Source organism: Mus pahari, chromosome 18, assembly GCF_900095145.1.
Source record: "Mus pahari chromosome 18, PAHARI_EIJ_v1.1, whole genome shotgun sequence".
NCBI lineage: Eukaryota > Metazoa > Chordata > Mammalia > Rodentia > Muridae > Mus > Mus pahari.
In genome coordinates, this window is record NC_034607.1 from 621,762 (window position 1) to 637,301 (window position 15,540).

Here is a 15,540-nt window from a genome sequence, read left to right on the forward strand (position 1 = left end):
GGCTGTGATGGGCTTCTGGTAGATTGGGAAGGAAGGCTTGTAGACTCACAACTGGAACTAAAAAGAGGCTAGATCTCGTATTTTACGTCTTCATCCAGTTCGTTACACTTCACACATATCCTTCTTTATTTAACACCTGATGTCAGTGTAGCAGACCTGTGTCCTGCTCTTGGTTTTGCTTTGTTTTGTTTTCTTTATGATTGAGACAGAGCCGCATAGTGTACCCCAAGCTGATGTCTCCCTTCTAAGTACTGGGATTAAAGACTTGTGCCACATGCCCATTTCTGGTCTATACTTTCTACATTTTCTTTTTCTTGTTTTTCTTGTTACACACTTTCACAAAGATCATAGATCATTTTCAGGGACCTTGTGAAGCTTAGAACCATTTTAAGTTTGTTTGTTTTGTTTTTTACCTTTTAACCTCCTTTTCATTCGTCCATTATCACAACTTCCTCATCATGAAATATAGACTTAGAAAGTCCAAGAATGGTCAGAGAAAGGTGAAATGATAGTCAAAGGCCTTGAGAAAGGCATTGAAATACAGGTTAATGTGTCTCATGGAAATCTGTTCTCACCCAAATGCCTGAGTTCATATATCTTTCAAATGGCTTACTGTGGATACTGTAGTTAGCTTGGCAAACACACTCCAAGTTTTGAGAATGCACACTAATTTTCTGAATAAAGTGGCTATTGCATGAGACTTTAGTCTAGCTCATTTTTTGGTCATGCTCACCCAGGCTCATGTAGTTGACTGTATCATTTCATAGCATCAAAGGGTATCAAGGAATCAAGGTGTCAAGATATCAAGGTATGAAAAGGAACCATATCTAGTAAGACTTTACCATACATTTCCAAAAGGTGCTGTCAGAAATGAAAGCTTTCTCACATCTGCAAACACATATAGAGCCTCTCTCCCATGTGGATCCTTTCATGTTTTCTAAAGGTACCAGAACAAGCAAAAGCCTTCCCATGGCACATACATTTTAGGACGTTCTCAACTGTGCATCCTTTCATGGAAGTGGAATGAACTAGTAAGTAAAAGCTCCCCCCACCACCACTTTTTGCATATGCAATGTTTCTCTCCATAGGAATTCTTTCATGTTTCATAAGGGATTGAGAATAAAAGGGTTTCCCACGCTGCTTGCACACATAGAGCATCTCTCCAGGGTGACTTCTTCCATGTGTTTTTGGGGAACGGAGACAAGTGAAGCCTTTTCCACATTGCTTACCAACAGAGGGATTCACACGACTGTGGTTGTTATCTCCATGTCAGGTAAACATGCCTATGTCACAAGTAATACAGATGTAACACGCAATAGTATGCACAATTTTGATACACACTAACAGACAAAGTCATACTACATTTTGAAGTTTTTTTATGTCCAAAATGAGATCCCTGTCAAAAAAAAATCTTACTTTTGTTTCATATATACCTTATGGAAAAATAACTGTTTTGATTTTAACTTTATATGGGTAAAGTTGGTGCATGTGAAGCACGCTGAAGCATCATGTTGGGCATCATGTTTCAGTTGTTTCCTGTACAGGAATATTTGGAATGTTATTTACTCCTGATACTAAATATGTCTTCAGCTTTGCCAAAAATTTCCTGAACTTAACTGAGTTTGAAGCTGGATGTACATGTATCTTTTATTTCTTTATAACATATCTGGTCACAGCATACCTCTTAAGGAACATGATGTCTCCTGAGGCACAAATTATCTTAGTTTTTCCCCAGGGATTCTGGTACTCTATCTTCAGTGCCTTAATGTTTCCTAAAATATAGATCCAGAGAAACCATTATGAACTCTTATAGTGGAAATATTATTAATAGATTTTAGATAAATTTATGGTACTTAATGATCTTATCTGACATTCAGTAATGTTTCTTAAGCATATTTCAGTTCATGCAGCAGCGATAATAAACCACGAATACTGTTTGACTGTGCAAGGGAATGATGATATAAAGATTAGGTCACTCAAGGCTCCTCACATTGCCTCTTTGTAAATGTTATTTTGGGATGGATTCAGGATAGAATCCTGGGAGAAGTTCACAGCTGCATCCTCAAATGTCATAGACTCACTCCTAAGTGAACCAGCATACATTTTCACAGGGAAGCGCGACCCTCACACTACTGAAACTCAAGGCAGAAGTCATTAAAAGTAGACATAATTCTACATGCCACACGTTTAACTCTTGCCTTGTTCATCACACCCTGACTGTTTCACATTCTAAGACTCTCTCACACTGCAATTTTGACAATGGATTGAAGTTATCTTAAAACAACATCACAATTGGCGACCATGACCTCATAGGTCATGCTATCTTCTCTGTACACTGTGTCACTACCACAACACTCATAAAACTCTGAGCTTTCTAATGACCCAAATGCATGTTCTTCACAATTCAGACAGAATTTTTTTTTACTCTTCTAGGCTCTGGGAAGTGCTATTCAAGGGGATTCCTTCCTGCCCTGAATACAAATAATGATGGCTTTCCCAAACAGTTGATGTCAACCATATGCTAATTTTATATCACCTGTTTTTTTTTTTTTTCTTAGAATCCTTGCTATATTTTTACATAAACACTGAATGCAGTGTCTGAGGGCACACATTTATTTTGAACCTGATAGGACCTAGTATCACTTGCAAGATAAATCTTTGGGCATGTGAGGAGCTATGTTGATTACATTAATTCAGGCAAGAAGTTTCACCTGAAATGTGGACAGCAGCATTTCTTGGACTGAGATTTTGAACTACAAAGAAAAATAAAAACAAGAGAAATGTTAACATCACCACTCTGTTTTCCAACTACAGTTACAGCATTTGCTTTAAGCTCTTGTTGACACGCCTTGAATTCTGAGCCAAAGTAAACTCTTGTTCACTTACGTTTCTTCTTAACTACCTTGCCACAGCAGTGCAGCAACTAACTTTTTTAATTAATTAATTTATTAATTTATTAATTTATTGAGACAGGGTTTCTCTGTGTAGCCTTGGCTGTCCTTGCACTCACTCTGTAGACCAGGCTGACCTCAAACTCAGAAATCTACCTGCCTCTGCCTCCCAAGTGCTAGGATTAAAGGCATGCGCCACCACTGCCCAGCAAAGCAAGTAACTTATATAGATCTCATTAAAGGTAAGTCACTGCACTAATGATTAACATATCCATTTATATATTTTTTATTTTGTGCGACTATATTTGTGTGGGCTCATACATTTGAAGGTTAAAGGGCAACTCTGTAGAATGAGTTTTCTCCTTCTATGTTTATGTTTTCTCAGTTCATAAGAGTTATATTTTCAAACTCAAAGTGCATTTAGAAACTGAGGTATCTTGCAGGCCCCAATATCACTGTTTCTATAGAATAATGTCAATGGAAAGTAAAGCCAGGGAAAGATGATACATATTCACATGTTCTACAGAATAGTTCTAATCCACCTTATTTTCACAGAAACAAATAACATTCTGTAATTTCTAGACAAACCTTTATATAGTCTAATGGTTGCAGTAGTCTGGATTTTCCAGAACACAACCCACAGAATGAATCTGTTTGCTTTGAAGGGGATTTACAGGCTGTGGTCTGGCTAAACCAACAACGGCTGTCTCCCAAAAGAAAGACCAAGAATACCGATCAGCCCACAAAGCTAGATGTCTCTCTGCTGATCTTCAGTTTACATCGGACCTGAAGAAGTAGGTTTTAATACCAGTGTGATAGCCGCAGAAGAGACAAACTTGCCAGTGAAAACATAGACAAGTAGGCAAAAAGCAAAAGCTTCCTTCTTCCATGTCCTTTTATGTGAGCTGCCACCAGATGGTACAGACTGGATTTAGAGTGGGTCTTTTGACCTCAAATGATCCAATCAAGAAATCCTCCACAGGTGTACACAGCTCCTTGGGTTTTAGCTGGTTCTAGATGTAGTAGTTGAGAACTGAGATTAGCCATGACAATGGTTAGCATTATTACCAACAGAATCAAGAATGATCTAGGAGACAAGCCTTCGTGCATATTTGTGAAGAATTATCAAGATTAAGGTTAGTGTTAGGTTACCTAGCAACGTCTGCTCACCAGGATCAAGCCAGATCCAGGCATATATAAAAAGACAAAAGATCTCTCTCTCTCTCTCTCTCTCTCTCTCTCTCTCTCTTTCTCTCTCTCTCTCCTTCCCTCATCCTCCCTCTCTCCCTCCTAGTTGGCCTCTTCTCCTCTTCCTCTCTTCTCTCTCTTTCTGTCCTTATCTGTCCCCCTTCTTTCTCTGCCTCTAACCCTTTTCCAGGTCTCCTTCTCTTTCCCCCATAAACTCACTGTTACACTAAGCCTGTCTTATTGCTGATTCCTCAGGGGAATGCCTCAGCACGGGGCCACTGAGAGACTCCCTCCCACTGCACTGCCACCGCTGGGTTTTGTTTTGTTTTGTTTTGTTTTGTTTTGTTTTTAAAATACAAGTTGGGCTGGAGAGATGGCTCAGCAGTTAAGAACACTGACTGCTCTTCCAAAGGTCCTGAGTTCAAATCCCAGCAACCACATGGTGGCTCACAACCATCTGTAATGGGATTTGATGCCCTCTTCTGCAGTGTCTGAAGACAGCTACAGTGTACTTACATATAATCAATAAATAATTCTTAAAAAAAAAATACAAGTTAGTCCTTGAGATTGTCTCTGAGGGATTACGTTGGTTATATTAATTGATGTGGAAATATACCATTAATTGCAGTCAAGACAATTCCCTAGACTATAGAAAATGAAGAAGCTGAACTGACAGCTCCCTGACTGTAGATGTCATTTGACCAGATACCCAAGTTCCTTGATTTTTGGAACAGGAAGAGCTGTACTGTGGACCTATAAGACAGAGTAAACCCTTTCTCCCTTAAGTCAGGATGTTTACCACAGCAGCAGGGAACAAGAAAGACAAGTGATAAATATAACAAAACTTATTTGACCAATAGACATCAAATCAGTATTTTTAATAAGAAAGTGACAGCTTGCCTAATATAGATAAAAGAATAAAACTACATTAATCTAGGCCAGGGAGATGGCTCAGTGGGTAAACGTATCTGCTACCTAAGGTTCAGTAACCGAGTTTGGTCCTCAGGACCCATAGAATGAAAGAACACTAACTCCCACAAGTTGTCCTCTGGCCTACATAAACACATAATTGATAAATAAATATGTAATGCAAATAAAAATATTGCAATGTTGAAGAGACTCAGGAAACCTGCCTCTGCACTTCCCCGCCCCTCGCACAGCGCTTCTCTCCCCTCCCCCCTTTCCCAGCATAGATGCCTCTGGCCTTTCTGAGAGAGCAAACAGAGAGAGCCCAGCCTGGCGCGGGGATATTGCAATTCCCCTTTTCACGGTGGCGCTCCCTTCTCCCTAACGACCCCGCCCCCCAGGAGCAGCAGATTCCAACTTTGGGAACCGACTAAGGGCAACCTCTGTGTCCCTGAGGCTGGCACGCTCCTTGATATATAACTAACATTTCTCTAATACAGATATATGGCTCCTGTCCTTGAGGGAAACAAGGACCAAACAACCTTGAAAAGATAAGTGGGCCATTCTTTGGCCATAAGAGAAGGGCAATTCAGTGTTCTCAGACAGCTATGGCCAGCTTGTTAAAAACACACTAGTTCCCGAGAGCACCATAAAGTTACTTCCTGGGTCAGAGGAGTCCCTCCCCACCTCTCCTCCAGCTGCATGGTTCTGCCCCTCTGTCTGAAGTATGGCTTCCCCTTGTCACCTTCTGTCCTGTCACATAACCCCAAAGCCCGAGGATCCCTACTTGTGTGCGCATAAATACTCTAAGCCCCTGGCTTCAGGCATTGCATCCCTAACCTGCGCAGTGGGGAAGGCTTGCAATCCGGGTCTGACTTGTGAATAAAGGTGCTCTTTGTTATGTTACATAGGACTGGCAATTCTCAGAGTTCTGGAGTTCCCGAGACCTGGGCATAACAATGTCTTTAAGAACTCCTTTAGCCAAGGCACTAGACAATGAACACAAAATGAAAACAATTCATAAGGGAAAGCAATCTTCAACTGAACATTTTGAAACATAAAAATGGAACAATTAATAAAGAGATGCTATGTCAGAGTCAGTATCTTATCACAGTATCACATGAGTCAAGGATGAACGGGTCTGGAGTTAGAAAGACACATTATATTTTGTTATGCGGTCCATTTAGCTCCAGTAAGACTCAAACACCAGATTATGAAGATGACAAAAAATTGATTGTAACCAAACCTGTGATTGATCAGGGCCACAGAACAGATTCAAGGGCTGAACGGCAACCTTGAGACAGAAAGGATTTTACAGAACTTCGAAGCTTGAAAGCCACAAACATCTGTATCCAGTTAGAGTTACAGTTTCCCACCAATCAGGATTTAGGCTTAGGGGACTTCCTTAGGAATATTTCATTGCAGTACACTTACCCTGTTCCCACTGGTTGGTTTACTCAACTGTGATGGCATGACTTGACTAGTACTCATATCTCAACTTGCCAATGGGGGTGTCAGCTACCACATCTCTCTCTCTCTCTCTCTCTCTCTCTCCCCTCTCTCTCTCTCTCTCTCCCCTCTCCCTCTCTTCTCTCTCTCTCTCTCTCTCTCTCTCCTCTCTCTCCTCTCTCTCCTCTTTCTCTCTTCTCTCTCTCTCTCTCTCTCTCTCTCTCTCTCTCTCTCTCTCTCTCCTCTCTCTCCTCTCTCTCCTCTTTCTCTCTTCTCTCTCTCTCTCTCTCTCTCTCTCTCTCTCTCTCTCTCTCTCTCTCTCTCTCTCTCTCTCTCTCTCCTTTCTCTCTCTCTGCAAGTAGGATATCAGTTACCTGAGAGGGCTTGTAAATTTAAACTTTATTTGATTCATTTTTCAAAAAGGAGCTTTTATTCAAGATAGATGCAGTCTGGCTCCTTCTTACATTCCCCTCTTGTCTTTGTACATTATTCAAATATTTGGTTATCTGTTTTAGAGTATAAGGGATTGTACTGGGATTCTTAGGCCATGACTTTAACTGAGTTAACTCTTGACTGAATAAATTTAATTAAAGCATTGAGAATACAAGGCCCTATGAGGAGCAGGAAGAAAAGAAGGGGCATCAGCCCTGTTAAGGTGGAGAGCAAGATGGTTAGCCAAGGGGACCAATGAAAGAGATTCTGGAACCATGTACCAGCCTGTTTCCTTTGGTCCTCCCCATTGAACAGGCTTTGTTTCACTTTTGCTTAGGTGTCTCAGACTATTCCAGAATGACTGGTGTAGAAGCAACAGGTTTCTCCTAAGGCCATGTAGAGGCCTCCTTCCTTGATGAATACCAGATGCAACACTTGCCTATTTCATAATGTTACTTCTGCAAGGGAGTCTTCTTGTTTTTCTAATTGTTGTATGGAAAAGTGAAGGTGACTTAGGTCTTTATCTACTTGTTTACTTAGGAGTCACAGATGTTTTTCCTCACTGAAACTGTCCCCAGGGTAGTGTACCAGCAGTGCTGGCACCCATAGGCAAGGACACCCGAATGGAGGGGGCACTCTTCAAAACTAAGTAGACTCCAGTTAGATGTGCGCGTCGCCTTCTGGTCTGTTGAAATACAAAACCTGGGGTAAAATATGAACCAAGATGCAAAGTTCAGAATTTGTGGAGGGTTAGGCATAGAGTAAAGCCAAGGGTTTAAGTGAATGAGGTGTGTGTGTTGGGGATGGGGCACAGAATGTCAGTAGGAGGGAGGTTTTGTAGGGTTCCATTTTAATATGTATGATTAGCATCACAGTAAGTTTGGTAGGGGGGTTTGGATAAGGGAAAAGCAGCATATTTTAAGCAAGTTCCTCTTCTTTAGACTTCTCATAGGGTGATAGACAATGATTAGGTCATAGGCATTTGTTATCTGTCTGGCCTAAAAATACCATGCTAATATCTGAGTCCTGTCCTGGGACAGAAATAACAGCAACCCCTATACAATAGGGGGAGCTAAGTTCTAAGCAAACCAACAATCCAGGGACATGTTAGGTTGGGTAGCATTGAGGTAAGCAAACGTAGTGGCAAGGATGTCAAGGATCATTTGGAGTAAGCAACCGATCCTCCTTTAGGTGGGCTCATCAACTGTCTCGTCTGGGGTTCTGGTAACTAACTGGTTGCCTACCTTTGGGAGGATTTGAACTAGGGGCTTGGATTTTAGGCTTTACTGTTCTGTATTGATCCCTGACTCTGTAGGAGATTTTGGCTCTGGTTTTAGCCTGGGTAGTGAATGAATGGGGCTCTTCCTATTTGGCCCTGGGCCTAAAAGGTTGTCTTTAGATAGTAAATTCTGTTAGCAGGTCTCAGCCTATCTGAGACCCCAAGTTCATCCTCCTTCCCAGATATTTCCAGTGGGGAATGCATCTCAAATCCTCAGGGTTATATGCATGCAGTTGCAATATTTGGGCGCTTTGCATGTCTTATTGGCCTCTATGTTTGTATAAGTGTAAGGATCTTTATCTCCCCTCTAACCAGGGGCTTATGTCTCACATCCTCAGAGTTGACGATGATATTCATTCCGAGCTTCACTTGGAACCAGGTTCAGCAAGGCATGTATGATTCCCATAAAGATTTTTCAAAATCTAGATTTCTACATCCATATCAGAAAGTTTTGATTGGTGATGCTCTTGGCATTGAGGTACCTGGGCTTGTAAGATATTGACTTAACCTCGGCCGTAAGGTACAGAGGGCAATTTTAAAGATGGGTGGAGCTGTATGGAGTATTGCAATCCCTCAGTTATTACCAAACCCATTTGTATGTCTCTCAGTTCCCAACTATAGATTTTAGGTCAATAATAGTTTGGGGTTGCCCATCAGTAAAAGAAAAGTAATAGAGTTAGGTTTTGACCGGGCCCATTTCTTTACAATAAGCTCACTGATTCTTCTGAAGTGGTGAAGGAGTTTTCTTGTTTCTGGTGGGTAGTTTGGGACTGGGGGCTTAGGACCCTGTGACCAAGTCCTTTGGTCCTCATGGAAGGTCACCATCATTGTTTTAGGGATCTTTCTTGCCTGTCTACTTCCTGGCTCTATTGTTATAAACCTTAGTAGCTATTTCTAGTAGTGTGGAGAGGTTCTCTTCCTCAATCCTTCAAGTCTATGTAGATTCCTCCTACTGTTTGGAGCTAATTGGGATACAAAGGCAATGCTAATCAATCTCCAGTTTTCCTCTGCCCCTGGATCAATGGAAATAATAATAATAATAATAATAATAATAATAATAATAATAGGCTTTCATCAGTTGTTTTAAGAATGGTGAGGGGGACTCGAGACACATTCGATTCTTATATAACCTGGCTGGTCTCAGAGAGATGGCTGAGTTTGTAAAGAGCACTGACTGTTCTTCCACAACAATTCCCAGCATGTAAATGGTGGGTAATTCTAGTACCAAAAAAAAAAAAAATCTAACCCCTCTTCTAGCCTCCGAGGGCGGCAGGAGCATACATGGTGTAAACAAATACATGTAGGCAAAACATTCAAACACATAAAATAAAATAAATTAAAAAAAGAAAAATCAATAGAGTACTCAAAAATTTAACCGATGGGCTAAGGAACAGTTTGGCTAGTGAACTGTTTGCCCTGTAAGCCACAAGGACCTCAGCTCACCCTAAGTACCATGTGGACGTGGTGGTACACTTGCAATCTTAGAATAGAGAAAGTGGAGACAGGTGGGTCCACTGGACTCATTAGCCAAATGACCAATACATTCACTGTCCCCATGAAGGAATCTGTCACAAAAAAGTTAGGTTGACAACTTCTGAGGAACCACCCAAGGTTGACCTTTCCCCTCTACATGCATGAGCATGCATAGGTGGTTATCCAAACGTACCTGCAGTGCATGTGCATACAGAAAGAGAGAGAAAAAAAGAGAGAAAGAGAGAGAGACAAATAAAAGAGTGAAAGAATGGATAGATAAATGGGAAATGTTGTAACACTGTAGGAAGACAAATCTATGAATTATGGGCATGGAGTATTTTGTGTGAAAGACAAAAAAAATATTTTCAATAGAATACCAGAAAACTTCTGAATTCTGGGGAAAGAGGTCAAGCCAGGGATAAAAGGCATTTTAGCACACCAAACAGAAAGGATCAGAGAAGTATGTTCTTATGGTATATTATAGTATACAAACCACACAACTACACACACACACACACACACACACACACACTCACACATGCATGCACGCACTCTCTCGAAGAAAGTATAATGAAAGTTGCAAGAGAAAGCATTAAGTCATGTATAAAGCAGAAGGAACATCTCCTTAAGCACAAGAACACTTCGAAAGAGTTAATGGAGCAAAGAATATATTGCAATTCCTTTAAGTACTATGTGTAGTCAGGGATCCTAGCAAGGCTATGCTATATCAGCCGTAGAGTAACTTTGCTATGCATATTAAGACACAGAACTGAGGCTGAGCTGTCTGTCCTGCCCCCAACATGCACATGTTAAAAGGGAATTGGACTACAATGGGGAAAAGACACTATTCTCTAAAGTAGCCTATTACTTCACAGATGAAATGGAAGTGAAAAAGTGTTGGTTTGGCATTTCTTAATACCTAGCAGGATGCAAAAGACAGAGAGTAGAGTTCAGATAAATGCAAAGAGCCCTTCTTAAGATCCCAAACCTTAGAATTCACAGGAAGACTCACATAATGAGAAGGAAGTAAGATGGAAGTGATAAAAGAAATGATCTGGTCTGCTCTTTAATACACAAAAAAGGGGGAAACCATGATTCAGTATGATAGGGTGTGTGTGTGTGTGTGTGTGTGTGTGTGTGTGTGTGTGTGTGTGTGTTTTACAAGCATAAAATGCAGGTATATAATTGACAGTTGTACACATGTACAAGTTAGATATTCCAGCTTTTAACTGATATATCTATACCAGCTATACATTAACTGGATGAACTTTTTCAAATAAACAAATGGGTCAAAAGTAAAATCCATAATGACTGGCAACTGTGTGCATGTAGTTTTATATCTGTGGTTATCTGAAACACCATAACTAAAGATATTTTAGATGAGTCAAAATCCATTTGGATCACCACCTCATATGCAGTTGTTCAGAAACTTTTTCTTGACTATATAAAAAGGATGTCTCTTTACTTGAGCAAATCTCAACATGTTTATGAATATACACAATGCTTCCAAAATTAAACTTGTAAGAATGTACTTTTGCAGTCAATTTTTAGAACATGATTTTAATATTTTCAACTGTTAATATTCAACAAACAGAATAATTATTTTAAGATATATTTTGTTGTTATGTCTCCCTTTTCATTTCTGATTTTATTAATTTGGATACTGTCTCTGTGCCGTCTGGTTAGTCTGGCTAAGGGTTTGTCTATCTTGTTGATTTTCTCAAAGAACCAGCTCCTGGTTTTGTTGATTCTTTGAATAGTTCTTTTTGTTTCTATTTGGTTGATTTCAGCCCTGAGTTTGATTATTTCCTGCTGTCTACTATTCTTGGGTATATTTGCTTTTTTGTTCTAGAGCTTTCAGGTGTGCTGTCAATCTGCTAGTGTAAGCTCTCTTCACTTTCTTTTTGGAGGCACTTAGAGCTATGAGTTTTCCTCTTACCATTGTTTTCATTGTGTCCCATAAGTTTGGGTATGATATGTCTTCATTTTCAATAAATTCTAAAAACTCTTTCATTTCTTTCTCTATCTCTTCCTTGACCAAGTTATCATTGAGTAGAGTGTTGTTCAGCTTCCATGAATCTGTGGGCTTTCCATAGTTTTTGTTGGTATTTAAGACCAAACTTAGTCCATGGTGATCTGATAGGGTACATGGGATTATTTCAATCTTCTTGTATCTGTTGAGGCCTGTTTTGTGATCAATTATATGGTCAGTTTTGGAGAACATACCATGAGGTGCTGAGAAGGTATATTCTTTTATTTTAGGATGAAATGTTCTATAAATATCTGTTAGATCCATTTGGTTCATAACTTCTGTTAGTTTCATTTTGTCTCTGTTTNGTTTCTGTTTCCATGATCTGTCTATTGCTGAGAGTGGGGTGTTGACGTCTCCCACTATTATTGTATGGTATGCGATGTGTGCTTTGAGCTTTAGTAAAGTTTCTTTTATGAATGTGGATGCCTTTGCATTTGGAGAATAGATGTTCAGAATTGAGAGTTCCTCTTGGTAGATTTTTCCTTTGACCAGTATGAAGTGTCCTTCCTTATCTTCTTTGATAACTTTTGGTTGAAAGTTGATTTTTTTATACTGAGGTAGTATCTGTCTTTTTCACTGAGGTGCGTTTCCTGTATGCAGCAAACTGCTGGGTCCTGTTTACGTATTCAGCCTGTTCGTCTATGTCTTTTGGGGGAGAATTGAGTCCACTGATATTAAGAGACATAAGGAAAAGTGATTGTTACTTCCTATTATTTTTGTTGTTAGAGGTGGAATTATGTTTGTGTGGCTGTCTTCTTTTGGGTTTGTTGAAAGATTACTTTCTTGCTTTATCTAGGGTATAGTTTCCTTTCTTGTGTTGGAGTTTTCCATCTATTATCCTTTTTAGGTCTAGATTTGTGGAAAGATACTGTGTAATTTGGTTTTGTCATGGAATATCTTGGTTTTTTCATCTATAGTAATTGAGAGTTTTGCTGGGTATAGTAGCTGGGCTGGCATTTGTGTTCTCTTAGGTTCTGTATGACATCTGCCTAGGATCTTCTAGCTTTCATAGTCTCTGGTGAGAAGTCTGGTATANTTCTGATAGGTCTGCTTTTATATGTTACTTGACCTTTTTCCCTTACTGCTTTTAATATTCTTTGTTTAGTGTATTTGGTGTTTTGATTATTATGTGGCAGGAGAAATTTCTTTTCTGGTCTAGTCTATTCGTAGTTCTGTAGGTTTTTTGTCTGTTCATGGGCATCTCTTTCTTTAGGTTAGGGAAAATTTCTTCAGTAATTTTGTTGAAGCTATTTACTGGCCCTTTAAGTTGGGAATCTTCACTCTCTTTTATACCTATTATCCTTAGGTTTCATCTTCTCATTGTGTCCTGNATTTCCTGGATGTTTTGGGTTAGGAGATTTTTGCTTTTTGCATTTTCTTTGACTGTTGTGTCAATGTTTTCTATGATTTGTGTCAATGTTCTGCACCTGAGATTCTCTCTTCTATCTCTTGTATTCTGTTGATGATGCTTTCATCTATGATTCCTGATCTCTTTCCTAGGTTTTCTAACTCCAGGTTTATCTCCCTTTGTGTTTTCTTTGTTTCTATTTTCATTTTTAGATCTTGGATGGTTTTGTTCATTTCCTTTGCCTGTTTGATTGTGTTTTCCTGTAATTCTTTAAGGGATTTTTGTGTTTCCTCTTTAAGGGCTTTTTGCTGTTTACCTGTGTTCTCCTGTATTTCTTTAAGGAAGTTATTTATGTCTTTAAAGTCCTATATCATCATCATGAGAAGTGATTTTAGATCTGAATCTTGCTTTTCTGGTGTGATGGTGTATCTAGGACTTGCTATGGTGAGAGAATTGGGTTCTGATGATGCCAAATAGCCTTAGTTTCTGTTGCTTATGTTCTTACACTTGCCTCCCGCCATCTGATTATCTCTAGTGCTACCTGCCCTTGTATATCTGGCTGGAGCCTGTCCTTCCTGATATCCTGGTTGTGTCAGAACTCCTCAAAGTTCAGCTGCCTCTGTGATCCTGTGATTTCGGGATCCTGCAATCTTGAGATCCTGGGTGTGTCAGGGCTCCTGAGAGTTCAAGCTGCTTCTAGGACCCTGAGATCCTTGTGTGACCAAGTTCCTGGGATCCTGGGATCCTGGCTGTTAGAGGATCCTGTGGTCCTGGCTGTTAGACTGCCTGAGAGTGGAGTTTCCTCTGGGTGTTGTGGGACTGTCTGCAGAGTTCAAACCCAAGATCTGCTCAGGGCACCGGCCCAGGTCAGAAGGTGTGGTTTATTTATTTTTTAAGTGTGTATAAGTGTATGCTTTGTCACATATGTACAGATGTTCAGGGAGGCTAGAAGAAGATGTCAGATCCACTGATCCTAAAGTTAAGGGCAGTTGTGAACTGGCATGGATGCTGGGAATCATACCCCTGTCCTGTAGACAAGCAACAAGCACTTGTAAAAACTGAGCCGTTTCTCCAGTCATAAAGATGGGTCTTACTGTGATCCAGTTTTAGGAGACTATGATATTCAGAGAATGCACTGTTATCTAAATGGTTTGAATTGGGGAGAACTTTACTCAATGAATGAAAGAGTCTCTCACATTCTAGGACAGGATTAAGCAAACTGGGAGAAACTGAAATATAACTACCCATTCTCCCCGAGACAGACTACCTAATCTATAGGAACACAAGCGGCATAAGTCTTTCATGGACTGGCTCATATAAACCATTAGCATGGTGAGACTTTCTTTAAATTATGTTTATTTAGTATGCATGTATATGTACATTGGAATGATGTTATGGTGCAAGTGATGTCACTGTGTTGATTTCTGTGCCTGCTAAGATCTGATTACAGGCTGGGCTTTGGTATTGTCACTATTATGAAGCATGTCCTGCCTTACTATTTTGTAGATTTTATTCTCCATCACCTTCTGATTGGTCAAAGAGCTAAACGGCCAATAGCTGGGCTGGAGAATTAAGGCGGGACTACTGTACTTCTGTACTGAAAGGGAGGGTTTCAGGTAGGAACCTAAATAGCATTAGTCTCAAGATAGACACAGATAAAGATAAAATTGCCAGGACGAGACTAGGATGGGGAGGAAATAGGCCATGTGGCTGGAATGTAGGTCAGGTCAATATTGCTGGGTTGAAATAACTCAGAATCTGCCTAGCTATAATGCTATAAGCTAATGATTAATGTCTTCTTGTCATTATTCAGCAGCTAGGGCAGGCACAGAAAGCCATCAATGGTTGCACATATATATTTGCCACAGCCGAGTATGGAGGTCACAGGACAACTTCAGGTAGTCTGTTTAGTGTATCATGTGGATCAGAGGTCAAACTTAAGTGGCCATGAGGTTTGATGGCAGGGGCCTTTATTTATTTATTTTTATATATTTTATATATAAAAGGAGGAGATGGGATGTGAGCTCAGGTCTTAGTCTCACTTAATCAATACACTTGTATTCCAGAGTGGCAGATTCAGATTTAGAGGGGTGAGTAATAACTGGCCAGAGACTTGCATTTATAAGCTCTCAGTAATACTCAAGCTAACTCATTCATAGACACTTGGTCCCTTCTCAGGGTGGTACCATGTTGAAAAATTAAGACCTGAGCTCACATCTCATCTCATCTCCTTTTTTTTTTTCCTTTTTTAAATATTTTCTTCATTTACATTTCAAATGCTATCCCCAAAGCCCCCTATACCCTCCCCCTGCCCTGTTCCCCAACCCACCCACTCCCGCTTCCTGGCCCTGGCATTCCCCTGTACTGGGACATATGATTTTCACAAGACCAAGGGCCTCTCTAGCCGACTAGGCCATTCTCTGCTACATATGCAATTAGAGACACAGCTCTGGGGGGGGGGTACTGTTGTTCTGGGGGGTATTGTTGTTCCTCCTATAGGGTTGCAGACCCCTTTAGCTCCTTGGGTACTTTCTCTAGCTCC